Raw genomic sequence first — 12,621 nt, forward strand, 5'->3', positions numbered from 1 at the left:
AATGGAGCAATCTGCTGCGGTCTTGCACCCTGCAAAACCTGGTTGTTAACCTGTTGATTAGGTTAGGGAGTTGCACCCAATTCAGAAACCACTTGAGACATGGTTGGATGTGACTAATTGCTGCTCTGACACACCACCTGTGCCTTGGATACCAGAACCAGTGAAGGCATATTCAGTATGTTAGGTGCAGAGATTTCTCATTCTTCCACTCTATCTCTTTGTGTGTCAGACCCAATTACATTATACTGTGGCCATGTGAATACATGACAGAGGCTAATCTCTGTAAAATCTCGTTGCAGCCTACGCTGTTTAGTCTGTCTCGATTTATTCTCAAATAATGAGCTATTTACATACGTATATTGTTCAGAGCACTAGTATAAATGTTCCCCTCAAATTTCTCATTAATGTCATGATATTGTTGCTGTATGCTAGTGTTTAAACTTTGTTCTGTAGGGTAAAAATAATCAATTATTAGCTGCATATACTTCTGACTCAGCTCTAAGTTCAATTGCTGCCACTGTTTCAGCAATTCCAGATGGGTTTCTCCATATGTGGGCATGCATAAGACCCTCATATCCCTTGGAATCACAATAAAGTAAAGGCACGCTTCTAAATGCTGTCTCTGCCAACTAATACATTTAAACTTGTAGATGTCATTCTCAAGATCTTGTACCTCCTGAGTAAACTGTTGATAAGCTTCTGTTTTGTTTGGTACATGAGCCCCAGGATTCCCTTCAAAACTCAAGGCCAAAAGCAGATTTTCTCCTCTATGTAGGATACTTCCCATTTCAACTGCAATTCGTTCTCTCTTGGAACATAGTCCAATTCTATGGAAGCATTTTAAGCCATGTGGCTCTACTGATACAAAATAAGCCAACAAGCAAAAACACAAAATACCAGCAGGAATCCTAAGATCATACAAGGATCAAAAAACAGCAATGAAACAAAAAATCCAGATGACCACTACATCTTAAAAAGGACAGAAATTTTAATTTGGACAAGCGCATTCATGTAGGACACTATGCTTTTTCAAGTCTTCAGTAAAAATGTAGCAACACATAAACATTTTAGTCAAAAACCACATAAATTAAGTAATTTAAAATCAATTAATGCATAAATTTAAAATTTTTAAATAAATCAATTACTTATAATTCAGTTATACATTAATTTAAAGAGGACGGGCTTCCAGCTCTGGTTTTATACACACACAGTTGTTTAAACCTGGAAATACACGCACTTGCAGCTTTAAAATCCACTTCAGCTCTACACGTTCCACTTGATTATTTGAATTACTTCCTCTCCTATCTTTTACAACTATTTGTAAGACCCTGAATCCAAATTCATGTGCAGGAAATTCTGATATGTTTGGCTAGCACATTTAATTTATTTTTATTTCTTATATCATATACATGTTGATACATCCTACATCCAAGGCGTTTGTGTTTTTCCTACATAAAAACACTGGCATCCTTTACACTCTGCCATGTATACTAGGTTGATTGTATTGCAAGTGGTGTATAACCTAAGCTGAAAAGTGAAAGTTAAAACTGGATGTTTAAAATGCTGGGATGTGTATATATCAACACATTCTACAGCTTTTACACGGGTGTGTTCCTAGTTTATTCAAAACCAAAGCCTTACTCTGTCGATCATTACAAAGTTTTAAGTTGCTCTTGTTTTTATATGCAAAACCAGGAACCTCACCTATTATTTTCTGTTTCTCTATCATTTGTCAAGAAATGCCAATTGTTCTTAATTATACTACAAACTTTGTTGCTGTCACTGGCATGTCTGCTGATAAAGCACATTCTGTTCATTACGGCCGCATTTGTTGCATGTACTAAATCTGTACTGTTCATGTCATTATCTAGTTGAATAATATCATGCTTAGCCTCTCTGAAAACAGTTTCATTATATCCCCTCTCCATATCCAACTATTCTCTATTTGCATGGGTGCCGTGAAGTTAGCCACCTCTGTTTTTAGGAGCCCAAAGTTAGGTTTGGAGAAGTTTTTCATGGTGGTTACCTTTGCGGATGGGGGGAGGGGTGAGAGGGATGTGGATTTCCAGTGTGATTAGTTTGTGGTCGGATCTAACCAGGGAGGAGTTGATTATTGGTGTAGAGCAACAGTCGCTCATGTTAGTAAAGACAAGGTCAAGGATGTTGCTACCTCTAGGGGGGGTAAGATCGAGTTGGTCCAGGGCATTGGAACTGAATTCCAAGAAACGTTGGGTAAGTGTATTGGTACATGAGTAGTTTCCCCAATTAATGGAGGGATAGTTGAAGACTCCCAGTATGAGTGTGTTCGGTTGGACCCTAATATTCTCTAGGGTGCTTAGGAACATGGAGTGAGAGTCATGGGACATGGCTGGGGACCTATAGCAGGCTATGACCTGAATCGCTGTATTACCCAATGTTAGCTGCACCTGAAGTATCTCTGATATGTTATGCTGGGCTACCAGTCTGGAGGTGTGCGCATCCTTTATGAATATGGAAACACCACCACCTTTGGAGCTTCAGTCCAAGTTCTGGGGCCGAAAGTTGTGGAATGAGTTCTAGCCTGGTAGTGCAGTTGCCTTGAACCAGGTCTCTGTTACAGCCCAAATGTTGATGTTCTCCATTTTAAGGAGTGTTTGAATGAGTGCATTTTGAGATTTAGACTTCTAGCATTGAGCAGCATGACTCTCAGATTGCATTTATTTATAGCTGTTACGGTGGTAATTTGGTCTTTGGAACACTGCCTAAAAAGGGCATTATATGAGTGGAAAGAGCCTTGGCTAGTATCCGGAAGCCCAGAGATGGCCAATGCAGGCCATCTCTATCAAAGCATCAAGGTTTGTCAATTATGTCATCCCAGGCGGGCAGATAATGGATCCCCTGAGAATCGCACCAGAAACTTAGCCAATTGTTGAAATCAATAATTTTCTGCTTGTACTGTGGTATCATTCTGGGTGATGGTAGGATGCTACTCAAGGCTAGGGTCATACCTGCCTGGGCTACATAATCCGAGAGCTTCTCCTTGTCTCTTTTCATGTAGTCCAGGGAGGTACATCTCGGGTCATTCACACCCACATGTACTATGACGGAGTCATATTTGTACCTGTTGTTGAGGGACCGAGTGCATGCATTATGTGATGGATCCTGGCATCTGACAAGCAGCTGACTTACTTTCTCCTTCAGCCTAGTGAGTGGGACATCACTGTGCCTCACTATCTAGTCACTTATGACTAGCGTGTTGGGCATGCTGTTTTTCCTTGGGGGTTTGGTCGAGTGGCACACTGTTTAGGAGAGTTGTGTCTTGTGATTAGTACTGTGTTGTGGTGGTTGAGTGCATTTCTGCTTTGGAGGTCTCAAATTTTTGAGTTCGGTTTTGAGAGCCTCCATGAGGGTGGGTGTGTGGTTTGTGTTTTTGTGTGAAGGCAGTGCTGGTGTGTGTTCTAGAGGGCTGTGTGTTCCATGTAGTGTGGTGCAAGTGTTGACCTTCTCCTCTTGACTGGCTATTCCGGTCTTCATTGAAGAGTGCATGGCTTCCAATTTAGATATACAAGTGCAGCTCTCACAAGTCTGAGTGTTGGGGAGGTAAGAGGAGAGGGTTGTCGGTGTACATGAGGCAGTTGCTACATTGCCTCAGGATGCCCAAGTTCACCAGGTTAGTAGTAGAAAGCACAGGGAACTGATATTTAGACATGCCTGGAGGAGTGGGCATTAATAAGTACTGGAGCGGTTTCCTTGTAGAACATTTAGTGCTGATAACACTTTTCTGTGCTACAATAATTGCTACAAGATGTCTGGTAAAGTGCTAGACTGATAAGCTAGTAAAAGTGCAGGAGATGAAAGAATTAGCAGATCCAAGGAAAAAATTGAAGAGCAGATTTTGGCACCACTGAGAAGCTTACAAACAGTCATGGATACAGCAAATCTGTATCTGGACTAGACTAGTTATAGATAAGGCAGGAAACAAGCTTAGAATTTTTTTTTTTTGCAATTAACTAAAAAGTGCAGAAGGCAGTAAATTAGGAAGCTTCTAATAAGCAATAAGTGCAGAGTAACAGCAACTGAACAGATAAGAGCAGACAGAACAGCCAACTAAGACAGTTGAGCAAGATAAGTTGAATAAAGTACATTTTTTTTTCAAGGGGGGGGAATGGAGCAGGATTAAGGTTACAGGGGTTGTCCTTCCCAAATGCTCTTTCTGTAGACAGTAGATAAAGCTGAAGAGATGGGGCTAGTAGGAGTGTCTGAAATCAAAATATGATCTCACTGTACTCAGTTGAATGAGCAAATGAGATGGGCCCTGAATCATGAGTCTAAAAGGGAGAAGTGCTTAGCATTTGGTTAGCAATGCCACAAGTGTAAAAAATTGAACCACTTTCAAAAGTTTTGTAAATCAAGCAAGCCTCATTCATTTATTAAGAAAGGTCACTCACAAAAGCAAGTTGGTCATATAGAAAGCTGCAACTCTACTTTCTATGTAGATGGTGTATCAGTGGTTTCTGAAAATTTTAATGCAGTAGATTTGTTGGCAAATAATGAGGTATTTTGTACTGTCCTGATCAATGGCAAACCCACAGAGCTGTTTCTGCATTTTCTGTGTGTTTCTACCAAAAAAACAAAAAAATAATCCTTGTTTTCCCGCCTCTCCTCGACTAGTTTAGACCAGTTTACAGGCATTGCTGTATTCTGGGCTGTGGTGTAGTTCCTGTGTTGTCCATTACCTTACTTGGATGGAGGGAAGTTTCTTTGCTCACCAGTGGGAGTGGGGAGCCTTGAGCAGCCTACCTGTCCCTGTGGGACGTGACCTCAGCACAAGAAGCTGTAGTAATTGGTTGTTTTGGACCATTTCTAGCTCTTTTGTTGTTCACTGTTTAAAATCCGCGTTTGCACGGCTTTGCACGGTTGTGCGCATAGCGCAGCGCCGGTTAAACTTTTTCTGGCTCCGCCAAGTCTGCTCTTTAAATTTTCCCTTAAGGAAGCTCTACTTTTAGTATAACCAGACTACTCACTATATTATAAGCCTAGCACTTGTTCCCAATACTTCTCTACTAAGTAAGCACTCTCGTACTAAGTAAAGCACTACATCTACTTACCACCCCTGTGAATATCCACTTCCCTTAAAGGTACAGCACTCCCTTATACTGTTTTAGAATGTGGAGTGGTAGATTACTGGCGTCGTCTCCAATTCAGCTGGTCAATCTGGGTATCTTGAGACAATGCTACAATTGTCTCATGTACACAGACAACCCTCTCCTCCTCCCAGCAAACACAAATACATGTGAGAGGTGCAACTATATAGCCAAACTGGAGGCTGAACTCTCTCAACTCGGCTGGCATGACCAGACAGGAGGAGATGGCAACCACACACACAACAATCCCAGTCCCACATAGACCTACCACAACTGCAAACCAAACACATAAAAACACAGACATACTCGGAGGCTCTAATAAAAAACTTACCAAAACAACAGAGGCTCCCAAAGCAGACATCCAAAAATCTACCACCTCAAAACAAAACACATGCAACACATACTTCAATAAATCAGCATGTCAACCAATCACAGCCCTTAAGGCCAAACACCTTGCCTGATACACTAGTAATAGGTGACTCTATAGTCAGACACACTGATGTCCCGCTGACCAGGCTGAACAAGGAGAAGGTGACTGTGAGCTGTCTATCGGGAGCTAGGATCCGCCACATAACACACGCACTCCAAAGCAAGTACAAATATGACTCCGTCATTGTCCATGCTGGTGTGAATGACCTGAGACGTACCTCCCTGGACTACATGAAAAGAGACATAGAGAAGCTCTCCGATTATGTAGCCCTGGCTGGTATGACCCTGACCCTGGGCAGCATCTTGCCCTCACCAAGAATGATACCACAATACAAAGACAAGATGATCAGCTTTAACAATTGGCTCAAGTACTGGTGTCATTCTAAGGGGATCCAATGTCTGTCTGCCTGGGATGACATGTTGGACAAGCCACGCTGCTTCGCAAGGGATGGCTTACACCTGTCACCACTGGGCTTCCGGATATTGGCTAAGGCTCTTGCCACCCCCATAGTGCTTTTTTTAGGCAAGACTCAAAAGACAAACCCACCTCCTTAGAAAACAAAAATGGAAAAAAACTAAGGGTAATGCTGCTCAACGCCAGAAGTCTAAATCTCAAGATGCAGGCACTTGATGCACTCCTCAGCATGGAGAACATCGACGTAACTGAAACCTGGTTCAAGGCTCCTGAGAGCACCCCAGCGCTACCAGGCTATATCTCGTATCATGCTTTTCAGCCCCAAAACCCGGGCCGAACCACAAAGGGAGGGGGAGTGTCCATATTCATCAAGGACACCCACACCTCCAGGTTAGTAGCAACATATGAAGCATCAGAGACCATACAGGTGCAACTAACCATAGGCAAAACTGCTATACAACTGGTAGCATGTTACAGACCACCCTCCCAATCTCAAGAACCCCACTCAGCCTTCCTGAAGACATTGGAGGATATGAATGTATCACAAAATACCATCATACTGGGAGACTTCAACTACCCAAACATAGATTGGGTACATTATTCTAGCCCTAATACTCTAGCCCAAAGGTTCCTGGAATTCATATTCAAATGCACTGGAACAACTAGTCACCTCTCCCACTAGGGGAGATAATATACTAGACCTGATCATCACAAACATGGGGACAAAATGCTCCACACCGGAAGTATACCCCTCACTAGTGAGATCTGACCACAAACTAATCACCCTGGATATACATATCCCACCTCCACCCCCAGCACAAAAGACCACAGTGAAAAACTTCTCAAAAGCAGACTTCACTCTTCTTAAGACTGAGATGGTATCCTTTAAGCCCACTGTGCCAGTGGATACCACATCCCACAATGCCGAATCCTTCATAAATGCTTTCTATGGACATCTCCAAGAATGCATGGATCATGCAATCCCAAACAAATCCAAGTCCCTCTCCACCAAAGGTAAGCGTCCTGTCTGGTGGACCTCAGCCATAAACAAATTGTATAACAAAAGAAGGAAGCTACTGCACGTCAGAGCAAAATCCCATGAAGGGACGACATCTCTAATCAACATTAGCAGAAAACTAAGTTCTCTCATAAAAACATCCAAGGCCAACTTTGAGAGAAAAATCGCTAAGGACACGAACGATAACCACAAAGCCTTCTTCAGCTATGTTAGAAACCTGGGCAGAAACCCTCAGATATGCTCAGAGTTGGTTCAAAACAACAAAAAATACACTGAACCCACAGATATTGCCAACATTCTGGCTGACAGGTTCAGTGCAAATTTCTCCCCTCCTTCACCCCCAAAAGAAGAAATACTTATCCCAGCTGAATGTAATCTCCCTGTCATCTCAGGTGTCCAAGTGAGAACCGCCCTAAACAAAGCAAAAAACACAGCATCAGTGGGAACTGACGGTATCCCGGGTTGCGTGTTACGTGAACTCCAAGAGGAGCTAAACCCACACATAAAAATGCTATTTAACCTTAGCCTTACTTCGGGATATGTACCTGAACACTGGCGTACAGCAACAGTGGTCCCACTCCACAAGGGGGTGCCTCTACAGACCCTGGAAACTACCGCCCCATAAGCTTAACCAGCCTGGTCTGCAAAGCTATGGAAAGAATCATTATGGAACTCATAAACCGAGACATAGGGGACCTACAGACACTTGACCCCACCCAGTTCGGCTTTGTAAAGGGCAGATCCTGCCTTTTAAACCTGGTTGACTTTTTCAAAACAGTCACTAGAGCCATTGATGAGGGCAAAGCAGTCCATACAGCATACCTGGACTTGGCTAAGGCCTTGACACAATACCCCACTCAGGCATCATAGATAAGCTCAACAGCTTAAAAGTAAACCCTTATGTCACTAGATGGGTTGCAAACTGGCTAAAGGACAGAACCCATAAAGTTAAAATCGCTGGAGCAATGTCAGACTCAAAGCCAGTCACAAGTGGTGTCCCACAGGGATCTGTCCTGGGACCCCTCTTGTTCGGCATTTATTTCTCAGATGTTAAAGCAAACATGGGAGGGCTGTGGCTGACAAAGTTTGCAGATGACTGCAAACTAGGTGCCATAGTCGATACACCAGCAGACACACACATCCTACAAAAAGGCCTCACAGAAATGGACAACTGGTGCCGGAGTCACGGCCTTAAACTAAATGCCAAAAAATGTATAGTCATCCCCTTTGGGAAAAACAAAGTACCCACAAATTATCACATAGACAGTAACCCACTGAGTACGGAAAAAGTAATCTGAGACCTAGGGACCCAAGTCGACAGCGACCTCTCATTTGACACCCACGTTGCCAAAGTGGTTAGAAAAACATTCTACCTTGCACACCTCATCATGAAGGGATTCACATCCAGATCCAAGGATGTCATTGTACCCCTATATTCCTCCCTCATCAGACCCATGATTGAGTACAATGCCCCATTTGGTATGTACCTCACCCGGCATTTGCAACAGCTGGAGAGACCACAAAAGTACCTCACCAAGAGGATCAAGGGTCTCCAACATATGTCTTATTCTGCTAGACTAAAGAAACTTCAGCTCTATTCAGTAGCATACCGCCTGCTCAGAGGTGATCTCTGCCTGACGTACAAGGCCATGTCCAATCAGGATCTGATGGACATGCTCCACCTCAAAAAATCCAAATCCATCAGGACCACGAGCGCTAAAGACTTAAACCTCGGCACAAGTACGAATAGGACATGCTGGAGGGATAGATTCATAACCCAGAGGTTTCCCATGCTTTGGAACAAGATCCTAGTTCGTCTTAGGCAGAGCCCCTCACTCACTCTCTTCAAGAGAAATCTTGATGAGTGGATGGGAGATCGTAAGTTTACCCCAGGGGTCACATCTGTGTCACTGCTAGACAGGGGCACAGTAAACTAATTCTATTATATAAGGGGACCTTCATTGTGTCACTACTAGACAGAGGCACAGTATTCTAAATTTATTCTGTACATTTTTTGTACCATTTCATGGGGTGGCAAAAGCCACATCACTATGGCTAGGCTTACAAATGCCCCAGGGCAGATAGCCTATTACTATACTATGGAACTATGAAACTATGGTTCAAAGTGCAATGTTATGTCAGCAAAAACATTTGCTAGAGTAAGAGCTGGTGAACAACTTAATTTGGCCAGTTGTGCAAAGCTTGTTGCTTATGGAGGTGAAGATATTCAAACCGAAGGCTCAGTAGTGCTTTCATGGTATTCAGCTGGGAACAGTTGCAGCTTGCAATTTTATGTAGTCAGAAGACCTGTGCAGTTATTATTGGGTCTCAGAGACACTTTAAGAATGAAACTGCTTCTTTTACCAAAGAAGTCCATCATGTAAGCACATGAGAGTTCTAGTTTCATCAATGCTATTTTCTCAGAGTATGCTGATGTTTTCGAAGACAAGCTAGGCAAACTTCCAGTTGTCTATTCAGTCAGTCTTGTGGTCAGACCAGTGAGAAAAATTCCAGTAGCTATGCAAGACAGTCAAAATCCAGTTAAACAAAATGGTGCAACAGGGTGTGATTTGTCCAGTCACAAAACCAACTAAATTACTATTTCCATGGTAGTTGCTCAGAAGAAAAACTCAGATGAAATCTGAATATGTATTGACCCAAGAGACCTAAATAAAGCATTAGAGACCCCACCATCCTATGTGTACAGTTGAGAAAGTTGCTACCCTAATGCCAAATGCCAATGTTTTTTCTGTCTTAGATCCAGAGAGTTCATTTTGGCAAGTAATGCTTGATCGCAAATCTTCACTACTTGCTACATTCAGTACCCCTTTTGGTAAATTCAGATTTCTCTGTATGCCTTTTGGAATACATTCTGCCAGTGAATTCTTTCACCATGCAATGGAGCAAATTTATTCAGGCTGTCTGCTATAATAGTGAATGATTTACTAGTTGGAGGTAATGGTGAAGCAGAGCATGACAGAAACCTCATGAATGTTCTGGATAGAGCCCTTGCAGTGAATCTAAGTCCTCTGAAATGTAACTTCAGGCTACCAGAAGTTACTTGTGTAGGTCATTTATTTACCAGTACAGGCTTGCGACCAGACTCTTCCAAACAAACCACCATTCTTGAGATGCCAGCTCCAATGTCCAAGCCTTACAGCATTTTCTTGGTATGGTTAAATATTTGGGCAAGTTTATACCAGACTGCAATGAATTATCAGCACCTTTAAGAGAGCTGACATGCAAAAATTTTGCGTGCTTGTGGTTGGTACAACACCAGAGAGCATTTAATGACCTGAAACAGAAATGTTGCCAGTCCACCTACATTAAGATACTATATCCACAAACCAGTGATGCTTCAAAGTTCTGTCTTGATGCAGTTATTCTTAGAGGGCAAACCAATACCCTATGCGTCTATAGCTCTTACCCAAACTGAGATGCAGTATGCTAAAACTGAGAAGTAACTTTTGGCAATTGGGGTCGCATGTTCCAAGTTCCATGATTATATTTATGGCTGTCCAGATTGAGACTGACCAACCTCTAGTCACTATTTTAAAGAAACCTATGCATACAGCTCCAGCAAGACTACAAAGATTGATGCTCAGATTGCAAAAGTACAACTTCAAAATGGTCTATACAAAAGGCAAACTTCTTTATCTGGCTGATACCTTATCCAGATTACCCAGAAATACCACAGAAAAGCTTGATGCAGAGAATTTTGACTTCAATGTCATGGAGGTGCATAATTTTTCTACCCCATGACCCAATGAGCTAAGAGATCATACAAAGACAGATCCACTTTTGCAAAAGCTCAACCACTTCATCATTGTTGGATGGCCGTCAAAGCAATCTTGTGTACCTACAGAAGTGCATCCATATTTTCCTTGTGGAGATGAGATGTTGATGGAAGATTGTATAATTTTCAAATGTCCTAAAGTTATTGTTCCTATTTCCTAACAACATGAATACATCCAGATTTTGCATCGTGACTACCCAGGTTCTGAAGCTACCAAAAGGGTGAGAGGACTAGAATTTTGGCCTTCTCAATCAAAAGACATTGACAAAGTGCTTTCTTCTTGTTCCGTATGCAATAGTACCAAAACGCATTTGTAAAAAGAGCCACTTCAGCTAAGTCAGTTTCCTGACATTTGAGTGGAACAATCAGAATTATAGTGTTGGTAGACTCTTATTTGAACTGGTTTGAGGTCAATCTGCTACCTAACTTAACGTCTAGTACTATTACTACTAAGTTGAAACATCACTTCTCTGTCTACGGTAGTCCACACAGTTATTTCTGACAGTGGTGGTACCCAGTCTGCCAGTCAGTTATTTCAGAAATTTGCAAAAGAGTGGGACTTTAAGCATATTACCAGCAGTCTGGAATATCCACAGTCAAATGGCCTGGCTGAGTGTGCAGTACAAAGTGCAGTGCAATTACCAGAGAGGTCAAAGCATGACAATACCGATGTTTTCTTGAATTTGCTTAATCTCAGAAATATACCCCATGACAGATTTTTGTCTAGGCAAACTAGAACAACCTTGTCTATCAGTTCCAGTTTGTTGGTGCCTAATGCTAAAAACACCAGAGCAATCATAGTCCAACTATTTGAAAAGCATTCTTTTCGGAAGTCCAGCTATGATAAAACAAGCAGATTTCCTTGTCCATTGAAAGGAGAGATAGTGAGGATGCAAATGGCAAAAGGTTTTGATCAAATTGGTCTAATGAAAAGTGTGTGTGCCAAGCCGAGATCTTACTTAGTGGAGTCTGAGTATAGACAATACAGAAGAAACTGCAGGCATCTTCTTCTGGTGTCCGAATCGATATTGCAGCATTGTACCTGTGATGCAGACTCTAGAACTCAGAGCAACCCAGACAATGTTCCTGTTGAAGGACATGTCTCAGTACCTATTCCCATTCCTGATGATGTCCCTGAAGCTGAACATTCATTAAAGATGGTCCCTGTTTCTAAGCCCAGTTCTAGTTTTGTCACATGATCAGGTTGTATTTCTAGGCCTAGTGTAAAATACACGGCAACCTTTACACAATTGGTTTATTTGTATTTAGTTCTGAATAATTGCATGTCAAAGGATCATTTCTGTACAATTGCATGTCAATGAATAGTCATTTTTAGTGTATGGCTTATTTCTCAGACAGCATGTAGAACAGAGTATGTATTGTAACTTTAAGAAGCATTTCAAAGTGAGGGCACATGCATTTAAATAGAGAGCATGTGCAGGCAGCAGTGCCATTTTGAGAGAACAGCCAGAGTGTTAACATGTATGAGTGTAGTAGTCAGTGTGTTTATAAGTTTATCTAACTTTAAGTTGGTAAGCCCCAATCCTGATGTGTTTGTATATAATAAAGCTGCTTGAACCGAACCCACAACTGCTTGTCTGTTTTATCCTGACTGGACAAGCGACACATACCATCAAAGCAAAATTGTGTGGAAGGCAAGCTGAACAGGACCAGAAAAGATGCACTCAAATGGAAATTGAATCAAAAGGTCTACCAAGAATTGATTCAAATGTGGGGAAACCCTCAAGTAAATCTTTATGCGTACAAGCAGAACAATCAGCTGGCAAATTTCTGGTGCAGAACACCATATGAAAAGCCCTAGAAAACAGATTTTATTTTT

This window comes from Protopterus annectens, chromosome 9.part0 (genome assembly GCF_019279795.1).
Source record: "Protopterus annectens isolate FY-2018-M chromosome 9.part0, PAN1.0, whole genome shotgun sequence".
NCBI lineage: Eukaryota > Metazoa > Chordata > Ceratodontiformes > Protopteridae > Protopterus > Protopterus annectens.